The sequence below is a fragment of the Balaenoptera borealis genome (genome assembly GCF_965194805.1).
Source record: "Balaenoptera borealis genome assembly, chromosome: 3".
NCBI lineage: Eukaryota > Metazoa > Chordata > Mammalia > Artiodactyla > Balaenopteridae > Balaenoptera > Balaenoptera borealis.
This window is the reverse complement of record NC_138866.1, coordinates 35,330,708-35,344,426: the sequence shown is the minus strand read 5'-3', so window position 1 is coordinate 35,344,426 and position 13,719 is coordinate 35,330,708. Positions and strand designations below refer to the sequence as shown.

Genomic DNA, 13,719 nt, shown 5'->3' with positions numbered 1-13,719 from the left:
ATTAAGTGTTATCTATTTTTTTAAATAGATCTTTACTGGAGTATAACTGCTTCACAATACTGTGTTAGTTTCTGTTGTACAACAAAGTGAATCAGCCATATGCATACATATGTCCCCATATCCCCTCCCTCCCATACTCCTTATCCCACCCCTCTAGGTGGTCACAAAGCACTGAGTTGATCTCCCTGTGCTATGCTGCTGCTTCCCACTAGCTATTTTACATTCCATAGTGTATATATGTCAATGTTACTCTCACTTTGCCCCAGCTTCCCCCTCCCACCCCATGTCCTCAAGTCCATTCTCTATGTCTACATCTTTATTCCTGCCCTGCAGGAATGGTTCATCAGTACAAACTTTTTTCAGATTCCATATATATGTGTTAGCATATGGTATTTGTTTTTCTCTTTCTGAATTACTTCACTCTGACAGACTCTAGTTTCATCCACCTCACTACAAATAACTCAATTTCATTTCTTTTTATGGCTGAGTAATATTCCATTGTATATATGTGCCGCATCTTCTTTATCCATTCATCTGTCGATGGACATTTAGGTTGGTTCCATGTCCAGGCTATTGTAAATAGTGCTGCAGTGAACATTGTGGTACATGTCTCTTATTGAATTATGGTTTTCTCAGGGCATATGCCCAGTAGTGGGGTTGCTGGGTCATATGGTAGTTCTGTTTTTAGTTTTTTAAGGAACCTCCATATTGTTTTCCACAGTGGTTGTATTTTTTTTTTCCCAGTGGTTGTATTTTTAACATGTTAATGTATAAATAGATAGATCTCCATTCAAAATATGGCAAGCTTTATGCTCAGATCTGAGATATTTATCAGACTAATCCTCTCATCAACTGGATCAGAACAATTTTAGTTCAAATATACAGAGTTACTCTAAATTTATCTGATTTTATCTTAAAAGAGGGGCATTAAACTTTGTATTCATGGACAAATTCCCATGGAGTAACCATCCATTAAAAAGTTATTTATTGAGTACCTACCATATCCCTGGCACAGTGGCTAAGCACCAGGACTAAGATATAGTTCCTCTTCTCGGGTGATTATAATTAGGATGGTTACATGTTATTACAGGTACAAGTACATGAGACCAGGGAATGTGTCTAGGGAGAGCCCTATCTTGGCGTTAGGGAGAGTTTTGGAAGATGTGACATTTAAAGAGATCTGAAGAACAAATGGAGTAGTCAGATGATGCATGGGATGCGGACTAGGCTATGGGCTGAGAAGAGGATGAGGGAGTGCTCCAGGCAGAGGAACCAGCTGTGCAAAGACCTGGAGGTAAGAGCACTCAAGAAAATTTTGAAAATAAATATAATTCACTATGGCAGGAGCAGAGTGTGATTGGTGGTGTGAGAAGAGGGATAGGCTGGGGTCACATCATGAATTTAGACTCTATCTCAAGGACAATGGGGAGTAACATAATCAGATTTGCATGTTAGAAATCCAGGTACCAGGTGGAAAATGGATTAGAGAGGATCAGTGGTAGTTTGCATTATTGGCCCCAGGGCTTACTTCCTCCTGCATCCACACCCTTGCCATGGCCTCCCAGTGAACTGAGTGTGCTTCTCCACCTCTTGACTTTGGGCCAGGCCATATGATCTGTTTTGACCAGTAGCACGTGGTAGAAGTAACCATGTGCCATTTCTAAGCCTAGGCATTAAGAAGCCTTGGGTGTTTCCACTTGTCCTCTTGTACCTCTGTCTTTGCCCAGGCCCATAGGGCCCAGGAGGAAGATGGGAGACAAATGGAGCAGAGCCAACCCAGCTGCTGCAGCCTGAAGCACAGCCAGCCCAGCTGCCCCACAAACTCATGAGAGAAATAACTCTTTGTTTTTACGAGATGTTGAAGTTTTCAGTATGCAGTATTATTGTGACTATTGCTGAGAGAGTCACACTAGAAGCAGAGTGATGTATTAGGAGACTATTGTAGCTGTCAGGTGAAGGCTTATGGTCACCGGAACCAAGATGATGAGGGAGGAGATGGAGAAGAACAGAGAGATTCAAAAGAGACTTAGAGAACAGAATGCCATGACACAGTAGCTTAGAGAGAGGAATTAGTTTAGAATGTCTCCTGTGGTTCTTCCTTGGGTAACTATTCACTGAGATGGGAATATAGGGGGAAGATGATGTGCTTAGTTACACTGAATTTGAGGCACCTGTGAGATGTCCAAGGGGAGTGGTCCAGTAAACATGGGGTCTAGAACTTGAGTGAGGTCTCAGCTGGGCCATAATGCACACATACGTGGGTCTGGATAGGGACCCTAGGGGGAGAGTATAGAGCAAGAAGAATGTGAAGGGTAGAACTTCGAAGAGGCCAGCATTCGAGGACAAATGAACAAGAGTCCTCAGAGAAGAGCAGCCAAGAGAAGGAGAAACATCCAGGGGAGGGTAGTGTCCTGGGAGCAAAGAATGAGAGGGCTCTACAAAGGAGGGTGTGGTCAATTGCGCAGAAAACTGGTGAGGGAAGAGGCAAAGAGTTTATAAGGAACCATAAAGATTTACCTAATTTACAAACAAAGAAAGGAAAGAGATTTTTGCCCAAGAAATTTCAGACAGTCCCACAGTAGATGAGTCAATAAAGCCCTAACCACAAGAACAGATGCTGAGACTCACTGAGATGTTCAGAAAACGAGCAAAAGCACGATCCAGGGCCTTTTGAATCATTGTTTTTCCCGGTCCCTCTGGGTGAGTGGGTGCCTTTGAGCAGAACCTTGCCTTACCTGCAGCAGATTACTGTGTCATCCAGGCCACTCCACCCACAGGCCCTGGCAACCCTGATAAGTCCGTGAGAAGCAGCGTCTGTCAGTGCCAGGGCCGGCCAAGCCCCTCTGACTCATTTCCCATTGACCCAGGTGAACTTTCTGAGTTCCCTGGAGGCCTCTTATGGATCCAGCCTGGCTTCTGCTGGGATCCAGGATGGCTCCTGCTTTCAACAGCACAGCCGGCTCTCTTCCCTTGTGTTCTGAGTTCCGTAGACCAGCTGCTGGCTGAAATATCGATACCCCTTCCACGGTGTTCCAGGAGAGGCACTGGAGAGGGCGTGAGACGTGAGTCTGTAGAGGAATGGGATGCTAGCACAAACGCACGCGGCCACCCAGCCCAGCACAGGACTTGCAAGCTCTAGAGGAGCAATTACCACATTTACAGCCTCGGCGATTGCTCAGGTTGGGGAATGCCAGCTACTTGAAGTTTGTTTTCCTGTTCAATTGAAACTGACATTTCCCCAAGACTGGATTACTTTGAAATCCAGAAAGTGCAGCTCAGATAGTTCATAAATTTATTTCTGTTCCACCTTGTAGCAGTTATTACAAAGACTGATCAGCCGAAGAATATGGGCTTTCTGCTTTTTATTTCCTGTTTTATTGCAGTCACCTTTTAAGATAGGGTGGTGTGGTTAGCGGGGTGCAGGTGGCTCACAGGCAGCGGGAAAGGGTGGAACTGAGTAGAGAGAGGCATCCTCTCACTCTCATGGACTCCATCTGCTGCCTACTCTACCCAGCCCCCTGAAGGAAGGGTCTGGAAAAAGATATCAAGTGTCTTCGGAGGAAGGTGCAGAAGGGGATGAGTTAGGAGGTACCAGAAACCCCCCCACCATGCTGGAGGTAAACCCAGAAGAATTCGAGTGGGGCAGCCATTCTCTCCTCCTCTGCCCCCTGCAGCCACCTTTGGGGCAGGTATAGAGAGGTTCTTTGGTCAGAGGGAAGAGATTATAACCCCAGACTTCTGGAGAGGCCTTCTGGGACTTCAGGTGACTGACAGCCATCAGTCCTTGTGTGAATGTGTTGGGTGTGTGGATGAGACAGAAAGAGAGATTTGTTATATAAACATTTTCCTACTAGAGGTAGACCCTAGGTAAGGGCCTAGGAGCTCACCAATAAATTGTCCCTGTCCTCCAGAAGCTCCTAGTCCTGTGGGGTCACTGAGCTGAGAGCCAGGACGGGTGGGCCCAGGTGCGGGGGAGCGCTATGGAGAGCTTCCTGGAGGAAGCAGAGGCTTCTGCTTGGAAGGCCCTTTGATGCGAGATAATTGCCTTCTAAGTGGTTAGACCCGGGCTCCTGAAACAAGAAAGGAGGCAGGTTGCGGGGCAGAAGCCCACTCCAAGAGTGACAACTGTGCTTTTGACCGTTAGCAGGGCGTGAAGAGTCCTCCCACTTGATATCCAGGCTCTGTCATTTGCTAGCTCTCTGGCCTTAACCTTTTTGTGTCTCTGTTTCTTTATTTGTAAAAAGGGGGCAAAAATGGCTTCCCTCATAAGCTTGCTGAGAGCATACAATGAGAAAATCCATGGATCATTTGAAGATGGTGCCTGCACACGGGAGCTTAGTGCAGCTCTGTTAATGCGGCAGGCCCTGACTTTGTGAATTTCAGAGGCGACAAGGAGGGTGAGGAACAGCCAGGGCCTGTACCTTTGTTCCTCGGGCCCTGTTCATGCAGAATAGAGGGCTGACCCAGTCATAATCAGCCTGAGAGTTAACTGACAACTTATTTTAAATGAGCAAAGGAGAGCAAAGTTTTTCTTCATCTATCACATGTCTTATTATCATCCTCACTTATTCCCTTGTGAAATAAATGGCTAGGAGCACAGTCTACCTTTCCTAACTGGGAGAATGAAATCTCAAGGTGCTTAAATAACTTGTCTGAAATCCCGCATTGAGATTATTAAAGGGTAGGGGTCTGAACTCTGATCTTCTAAACTACAGGCCCAGGCCTCCTAGTCAGTCACGTTGCCCCCTGTCATCTGGTACCCAGCAAAACCTGCTCACACAGGTGGAATGATTTCATCAAGTAAGCCATGCTCAGAAACAGAAAATGTCACCTTAGGTGTTTTCTTGGATGTTTGATTTTAATATCAAAGCTAGTTCTGACCATAACGAGCAAATACTAAGCGATTGATTCTCTTAGGTTTCTCTGACAGCAAAGAATGGAGACTGAGAAGCAAGAAAGGGTCAGCAGAAGGGGACAGCACCAGGTGACTATTACTGGTTTGAGTAGGGACTTGACTTTGCACTGTAACTCTGCTTGGCTATTCATCCAAAGGAAAATTGTGGCTTATAATTACAGAAAACCAGTACCTGGAATTATTAATACTAGCAAAAAAAGTTGTTTGCACAGCAAGTAATGTGTGATAATGTTTGGTAATTGATAGTCATTTCTATTATTTAAACACTAATTAATTCTTGTACTAAGCAATGTATTGACTTTACTTAGGGTGTTATGGCAGCCCTCCTAGCTTAAAATAATCCCTTACTGTTTTCTTTAGATAATTAAAATGCACTGCTTATTTGTTCTATTTGTGGATATTGATAGGACTGAACCTTCTGGGAGGGCTTTATGGGCAGTTTAGGCAAAAGCGACCACATGTAAGATCTGGTCCTTCTAAGGAGCCAGCCTGATACTTTTCTTACCAGGAGAATTCCCAGAACATCCCTTAGTAATCTGTCCGCACAGCCCCCTGTTTTTGGCTTTACTTGACCCATCTGTGAAATGAGAAGAGTCAAACCTGTGAACGCAGCTGCCATTCTGCAGCAATGACCCAGCAGGTCTGGCTCTGACAAGTGGCAGGGGAAAGTCCCTCCACCTCTCCAGGCCTGTGGACTTCCTCTCTAGGCCTGTAAAACGAGGGAGAGGGAAGTGGTCATCCTTACAAGTTCTCAGGGCTCTAAACTGAATGAGTTAACAGAATCAGTGAATATGCTTTCTTGCAGGTGCAGTGAAGGCTCTGACTGCTGGAAAGAGAAAAAAACACACAAAAATTAATGGACCAGTGTCACTCAAGGATTCACAGCCAACAAACATGAGCTGTCTGTTCCTGTTTAGTATCTCTGCATCTTCCTGAAGGCTGAGTTTTACTATTTGACTCCTTCTATCCTTTTAAATAGCAGGCTGCACATAAAATAAAATCTACTGAACCTCAGCTGAGGCTCTAGGCTGAGGTCTTATATGAGATATTCCAGAGTATTTTTCCAAGTATATTTATAAGATGGGAGTTTTTACATTCCATTTATTGGGCATATTAATTTTGTTTTTGTTTTCTTCTTAGCAAGAGAGACAAAAGCTCTCTTATAAGCTGTCAGTTCTCACCTCACAAGGTCAGGGCTGAAAGCCCCATGTAGGAAAAAAATCAACTCCAGAATGCAAATATGTTGTATTGCTACTGCCAGCTTGTGGTTGTGCAGGTCAGTTGGTTTCAGCAACCTTGGGAGATCAAGATCATGGATTAGCATTTCTTATAATTCCATTAACTTTGTTCAGTTCCATGGCTTCATATCACAGTCCTGGCTCTACCCAGCTATATGCAAATATTTGTTGCTGGTTGTAAGAAGCGTTTGCTCTGAACTGAAGCTTAGTGCTGGATTCTTGTTACCTGTGGATACCCCCTTTTCTCCATCTTGGACCAACCAATGCTGAGCCCTTTCCTGAATCACGGCTGGAAAGGTTAAGTTTCTTGGAACAAGAAGTCTTGTCTGCTTGGTTGAATTTTGACTTTCAGATGGTATTCTCCAGCTCAATGGCTGTCCCATCATCCTACTGAACAGGTCTAATGTCAGGCCTATGCCTTCCCCCAAATTCATTTGACCCACTTTGAATAAGGTGTCATGAGCCTTGTTAACCTGTCCTGAGATACAATCACAGATAACACCTCTTGGGATATTACACAACATTTGGAAGAGGTCAAACAAGGAAACATGGCTACTTTTTAATAAGAAACTTATCAGAGAACCAAAGGGCTACCCCCAACATTGACTTTGGACTTTCCCTCCACTGGAATTCATTAAGAAAAAATATGGATAAAAACAGCTAAACTATTTTTTTAATAAAAAAATAGTGAGGAGGGACATGGCCTAGACATTAAAATATAATATTAATCTGAAATAAATAAGCATTTTGGTATGATCACAGAAATAACATATCAAGAAGAAATAACTTAGATATAGAGCTTGATATTTACAATTGAGCTATAATAAAGGAAGAATTACAAATTGAATAAATGGATTTGGAGGAGAAAAATAATTAACTTAGATATTAAGTAAATAAGTAGCATTTTACAAAATAATTTTCCTCCCATAGCATTTTACAAAATAATTTTCAAATAGATGATATGGGTAAGACAGGTATATATACAAAATGAAACTTAAAATCTCATAAGAAATTGTAAAGATATTTTTATTTAACATCTACATGGCGAAGGACTTTTTAAGCGTTGAAAACAATGGGTGAAGATCAAAGATTTGACTAAATAAAAATTGAAAACATCTGTATATTTAAAGTGTTCATATTCAAAGACAAACTATGAGAAAATGGTTACCAGGGAGGGATTCTTGGAAGATAACAGTGACAGCAGCATGGTTTTTAAATCTCCCAGAATTTCCACATAAAAATAGAGTAGCTAGATAGCAAAAAATTAAAAATCCATCGACAACATTTACAACAAGGTTAAGTGAAGAGGTATCCTCCAAATCCCAACATAGAAGCAGGTGGGTCAGACCACCAATAGCTTCAAGATCTTCAAAGTACCAGCATGTGTAGCAGAGGAAGCTGGGGAGGAGGGGGCGATCTGACAGTGTGGCAGGCTGACTTGAGGACAGCAGATAAACCTAGGAGGGGTTTTGCCCAATCCAATAGTGGCGAATGAGTACAAGAAGCTCTGTGAGGAGGTCTTAAGGGGCCCCAGAGCAGTCTTTTTTTTTTTTTTTAACATCTTTATTGGAGTATAATTGCTTTACACTGGTGTGTTAGTTTCTGCTTTATAACAAAGTGAATCAGTTATACATATACATATGTTCCCATATCTCTTCCCTCTTGCATCTCCCTCCCTCCCGCCCTCCCTATCCCACACCTCTAGGTGGTCACAAAGCACAGAGCTGATCTCCCTGTGCTATGTGGTTGCTTCCCACTAGCTATCTATTTTACATTTGGTAGTGTATATATGTCCATACCACTCTCTCACTTTGTCACATCTTACCCTTCACCCTCCCCATATCCTCAAGTCCAGTCTGTGTCTTTATTCCCGTCTTTCCACTAGGTTCTTCATGACCTTTTTTTTTTTCCCTTATATTCTATATATATGTGTTAGCATACTGTATTTGTTTTTCTCTTTCTGACTTACTTCACTCTGTATGACAGACTCTAACTCCATCCACCTCACTACAAATAACTCCATTTCGTTTCTTTTTATGGCTGAGTAATATTCCATTGTATATATGTGCCACATCTTCTTTATCCATTCATCCGATGATGGACACTTAGGTTGCTTCCATGTCCTGGCGATTGTAAATAGAGCTGCAATGAACATTGCGGTACATGACTCTTTTTGAATTATGGTTTTCTCAGGGTATATGCCCAGTAGTGGGATTGCTGGGTTGTATGGTAGTTCTATTTTTAGTTTTTTAAGGAACCTCCATACTGTTCTCCATAGTGGCTGTATCAATTTACATTCCCACCAACAGTGCAAGAGGGTTCCCTTTTCTCCACACCCTCTCCAGCACTTATTGTTTGTAGATTTTTTGATAATGGCCATTCTGACTGGTGTGAGGTGATACCTCATTGTAGTTTTGATTTGCATTTCTCTAATGATTAATGATGTTGAGCATTCTTTCATGTGTTTGTTGGCAATCTGTATATCTTCTTTGGAGAAATGTCTATTTAGGTCTTCTGCCCATTTTTGGATTGGGTTGTTTGGTTTTTTGTTATTGAGCTGCATGAGCTGCTTGTGTATTTTGGAGATTAATCCTTTGTCAGTTGCTTCATTTGCAAATATTTTCTCCCATTCTGAGGGTTGTCTTTTGGTCTTGTTTATGGTTTCCTTTGCTGTGCAAAAGCTTTGAAGTTTCATTAGGTCCCATTTGTTTATTTTTGTTTTTATTTCCATTTCTCTAGGAGCTGGGTCAGAAAGGATCTTGCTGTGATTTATGTCATAGAGTGTTCTGCCTATGTTTTCCTCTAAGAGTTTGATAGTGTCTGGCCTTAAATTTAGGTCTTTAATCCATTTTGAGTTTATTTTTGTGTATGGTGTTAGGGAGTGTTCTAATTTCATACTTTTACATGTAGCTGTCCAGTTTTCCCAGCACCACTTATTGAAGAGGTTGTCTTTTCTCCATTGTATATGCTTGCCTCCTTTATCAAAGATAAGGTGACCATATGTGCGTGGGTTTATCTCTGGGCTTTCTATCCTGTTCCATTGATCTATGTTTCTGTTTTTGTGCCAGTACCAAACTGTCTTGATTACTGTAGCTTTGTAGTATAGTCTGAAGTCAGGGAGCCTGATTCCTCCAGCTTCATTTTTCTTTCTCAAGATTGCTTTGGCTATTCGGGGTCTTTTGTGTTTCCATACAAATTGTGAAATTTTTTGTTCTAGTTCTGTGAAAAATGCCAGTGGTAGTTTGATAGGGATTGCATTGAATCTGTAGATTGCTTTGGGTAATGGAGTCATTTTCACAATGTTGATTCTTCCAATCTAAGAACATGATATAGCTCTCCATCTATTTGTAACATCCTTAATTTCTTTCATCAGTGTCTTATAATTTTCTGCATATAGGTCCTTTGTCTCCTTAGGTAGGTTTATTCCTAGATATTTTATTCTTTTTGTTGCAATGGTAAACGGGACTGTTTTCTTAATTTCACTTTCAGATTTTTCATCATTAGTATATAGGAATGCAAGAGATTTCTGTGCATTAATTTTGTATCCTGCTACTTTACGAAATTCATTGATTAGCTCTAGTAGTTTTCTGGTAGCATCTTTAGCATTCTCTATGTATAGTATCATGTCATCTACAAACAGTGACAGCTTTACTTCTTTTCTGATTTGGATTCCTTTTATTTCTTTTTCTTCTCTGATTGCTGTGGCTAACACTTCCAAAACTATGTTGAATAATAGTGGTGAGACTGGGCAACCTTGTCTTTTTCCTGATCTCAGTGGAAATGGTTTCAGTTTTTCACCATTGAGGACAATGTTAGCTGTGGGTTTGTCATATATGGTCTTTATTATGTTGAGGAAAATTCCCTCTATGCCTACTTTCTGCAGGGCTTTTATCATAAATCAGTGTTGAATTTTGTCAAAAGCTTTCTCTGCATCTACTGAGATGATCATATGGTTTTTCTCCTTCAATTTGTTAATATGGTGTATCATGTTGATTGATTTCCATATATTGAAGAATCCTTGCATTCCTGGAATAAACCCCACTTGATCATGGTGTATGATCCTTTTAATGTGCTGTTGGATTTGTTGAGGATTTTTGCATCTATGTTCATCAGTGATATTGGCCTGTAGTTTTCTTTCTTTGTGACATCTTTGTCTGGTTTTGGTATCAGGGTGATGGTGGCCTCGTAGAATGAGTTGGGGAGTGTTCCTCCCTCTGCAATATTTTGGAAGAGTTTGAGAAGGATAGGTGTTAGCTCTTCTCTAAATGTTTGATAGAATTCGCCTGTGAAGCCATCTGGTCCTGGGCTTTTGTTTGTTGGAAGATTTTTAATCACAGTTTCAATTTCAGTGCTTGTGATTGGTCTGTTCATATTTTCTATTTCTTCCTGGTTCAGTCTCGGCAGGTTGTGCATTTCTAAGAATTTGTCCATTTCTTCCAGGTTGTCCATTTTATTGGCATAGAGTTGCTTGTAGTAATCTCTCATGATCGTTTGTATTTCTGCAGTGTCAGTTGTTACTTTTCCTTTTTCATTTCTATTTCTATTGATTTGAGTCTTCTCCCTTCTTCTCTTGATGAGTCTGGCTAATGGTTTATCAATTTTGTTTATCTTCTCAAAGAACCAGCCTTTAGTTTTATTGATCTTTGCTATTGTTTCCTTCATTTCTTTTTCATTTATTTCTGATCTGATCTTTATGATTTCTTTCCTTCTGCTATCTTTGGGGTTTTTTTGTTCTTCTTTCTCTAATTGCTTTAGGTGCAAGGTTAGGTTGTTTATTTGAGATGTTTCCTGTTTCTTGAGGTAGGCTTGTATTGCTATAAACTTCCCTCTTAGAACTGCTTTTGCTGAATTCCATAGGTTTTGGGTCGTCGTGTCTCCATTGTCATTTGTTTCTAGGTATTTTTTGATTTCCCCTTTGATTTCTTCAGTGATCACTTCGTTATTAAGTAGTGTATTGTGTAGCCTCCATGTGTTTGTATCTTTTACAGATCTTTTCCTGTAATTGATATATAGTCTCATAGCGTTGTGGTCAGAAATGATACTTGATACGATTTCAATTTTCTCAAATTTACCAAGGCTTGATTTGTGACCCAAGATATGATCTATCCTGGAGAATGTTCCATGAGCACTTGAGAAAAATGTGTATTCTGTTGTTTTTGGGTGGAATGTCCTATAAATATCAATTAAGTCCATCTTGTTTAATGTATCATTTAAAGCTTGTGTTTCCTTATTTATTTCATTTTGGATGATCTGTCCATTGGTGAAAGTGGGGTGTTAAAGTCCCCTACTATGATTGTGTTACTGTCGATTTCCCCTTTTATGGCTGTTAGTATTTGCCTTATGTATTGAGGTGCTCCTATGTTGGGTGCATAAATATTTACAATTGTTATACCTTCCTCTTGGATCAATCCCTTGATCATTATATAGTGTCCTTCTTTGTCTCTTGTAATAGTCTTTATCTTAAAGTCTATTTTGTCTGATATGAGAATTGTTACTCCACCTTTCTTTTGATTTCCATTTGCATGGAATATCTTTTTCCATCCCCTCACTTTCAGTCTGTATGTGTCCCTAGGTCTGAAGTGGGTCTCTTGTAGACAGCATATATACGGGTCTTGTTTTGGTATCCATTCAGCCAGTCTGTGCCTTTTGGTGGGAGCATTTAATCCATTTACATTTAAGGTAATTATCGATATGTATGTTCCTATTCCCATTTTCTTAAATGTTTTGGGTTTGTTATTGTAGATGTTTTCCTTCTCTTGTGTTTCTTGCCTAGAGAAGTTCCTTTAGCATTTGTTGTAAAGCTGGTTTGGTGGTGCTGAACTCTCTCAGCTTTTGCTTGTCTGTAAAGGTTTTAATTTCTCCATCAAATCTGAATGAGATCCTTGCTGGGTAGAGTAATCTTGGTTGTAGGTTTTTCTCCTTCATCACTTTAAGTATATCCTGCCACTCCCTTCTGGCTTGCAGAATTTCTGCTGAAAGATCAGCTGTTAACCTTATGGGGATTCCCTTGTGTGTTATTTGTTGTTTTTCCCTTGCTGCTTTTAATATGTTTTCTTTATATTTAATTTTTGATAGTTTGATTAATATGTGTCTTGGCGTGTTTCTCCTTGGATTTATTCTGTATGGGACTCTCTGTGCTTCCTGGACTTGATTGACTATTTCCTTTCCCATATTAGGGAAGTTTTCAACTATAATCTCTTCAAATATTTTCTCAGTCCCTTTCTTTTTCTCTTCTTCTTCTGGGACCCCTATAAATCGAATGTTGGTGTGTTTAATGTTGTCCCAGAGGTCTCTGAGACTGTCCTCAGTTCTTTTCATTCTTTTTTCTTTATCCTGCTCTGCAGTAGTTATTTCCACTATTTTATCTTCCAGGTCACTTACCCGTTCTTCTGCCTCATTTATTCTGCTATTGATTCTTTCTAGAGTATTTTTAATTTCATTTATTGTGTTTTTCATCGTTGCTTGGTTCCTCTTTAGTTCTTCGACATCCTTGTTAAATGTTTCTTGCATTTTGTCTATTCTATTTCCAAGATTTTGGATCATCTTTACTATCATTATTCTGAATTCTTTTTCAGGTAGACTACCTATTTCCTCGTCATTTGTTAGGTCTGGTGTGTTTTTACCTTGCTCCTTCATCTGCTGTGTGTTTTTCTGTCTTCTCATTTTGCTTATCTTACTGTGTTTGGGGTCTCCTTTTCACAGGCTGCAGGTTCGTAGTTCCTGTTGTTTTTGGTATCTGTCCCCAGTGGCTAAGGTTGGTTCAGTGGGTTGTGTAGGTTTCCTGGTGGAGGAGACTAGTGCCTGTGTTCTGGTGGATGAGGCTGGATCTTGTCTTTCTGGCGGGCATGTCCACGTCTGGTTGTGTGTTTTGGGGTGTCTGTGGCCTTATTATGATTTTAGGCAGCCTCTCTGCTAATGGATGGGGCTGTGTTCCTGTCTTGCTAGTTGTTTGGTATAGGGTGTCCAGCACTGTAGCTTGCTGGTCGTTGAGTGAAGCTGGGTCTTGGTGTTGAGATGGAGATCTCTGAGAGATTTTCGCCATTTGGTATTACATGGAGCTGGGAGGTCTCTTGTGGACCAGTGTCCTGAAGTTGGCTCTCCCACCTCAGAGGCACAGCCCTGATGCCTGGCTGGAGCACCAAGAGCCTTTCATCCACATGGCTCAGAATAAAAGGGAGAAAAAATAGAAAGAAAGAAAGAGGATAAAATAAAATAAAATAAAGTAAGATAAAATAAAATAGAGCTATTATAATAAAAAAATAAGAAAAAATTAAGAAAAATTTATTAAGAAAAAAATTTTTTTTAATTTTTTAAAATAATTTTTTTAATTTTTTAAAATAAAAAATAAGAAAAAAATTAAGAAAAAAATTTTTTAATTTTTTAAAATAAAAAGAAAAAACTTATTAAGAAAAAATTTATTAAGAAAAAAAATTTTTTAAGTAAAAAAAAAAAAACAAAAAAAAAACGGACGGACCTAACCCTAGGACAAATGGTGAAAGCAAAGCTATACAGACAAAATCTCACACAGAAGCATACACATATACACTCACAAAAAGAGGAAAAGGG

General features: G+C 40.3%; 2 long non-coding RNA genes across 3 annotated transcripts in view; one reads left to right on the top strand and one right to left on the bottom strand.

The window, feature by feature from the left end:
• LOC309626235 overlaps positions 1-13,719 on the bottom strand; it is a 1,141,377-nt gene that overhangs the window by 539,971 nt on the left and 587,687 nt on the right. The window lies entirely within an intron of this gene.
• On the top strand, positions 752-7,067 carry LOC309626666. 2 transcript variants are annotated; one of them, XR_014243349.1, is made up of 3 exons: positions 752-3,062; positions 4,918-4,984; positions 5,721-7,067. It is a non-coding gene; the product is annotated as an uncharacterized lncRNA (long non-coding RNA). The 2 variants fall into 2 exon arrangements; XR_014243350.1 differs by having other exon boundaries at positions 752-3,179.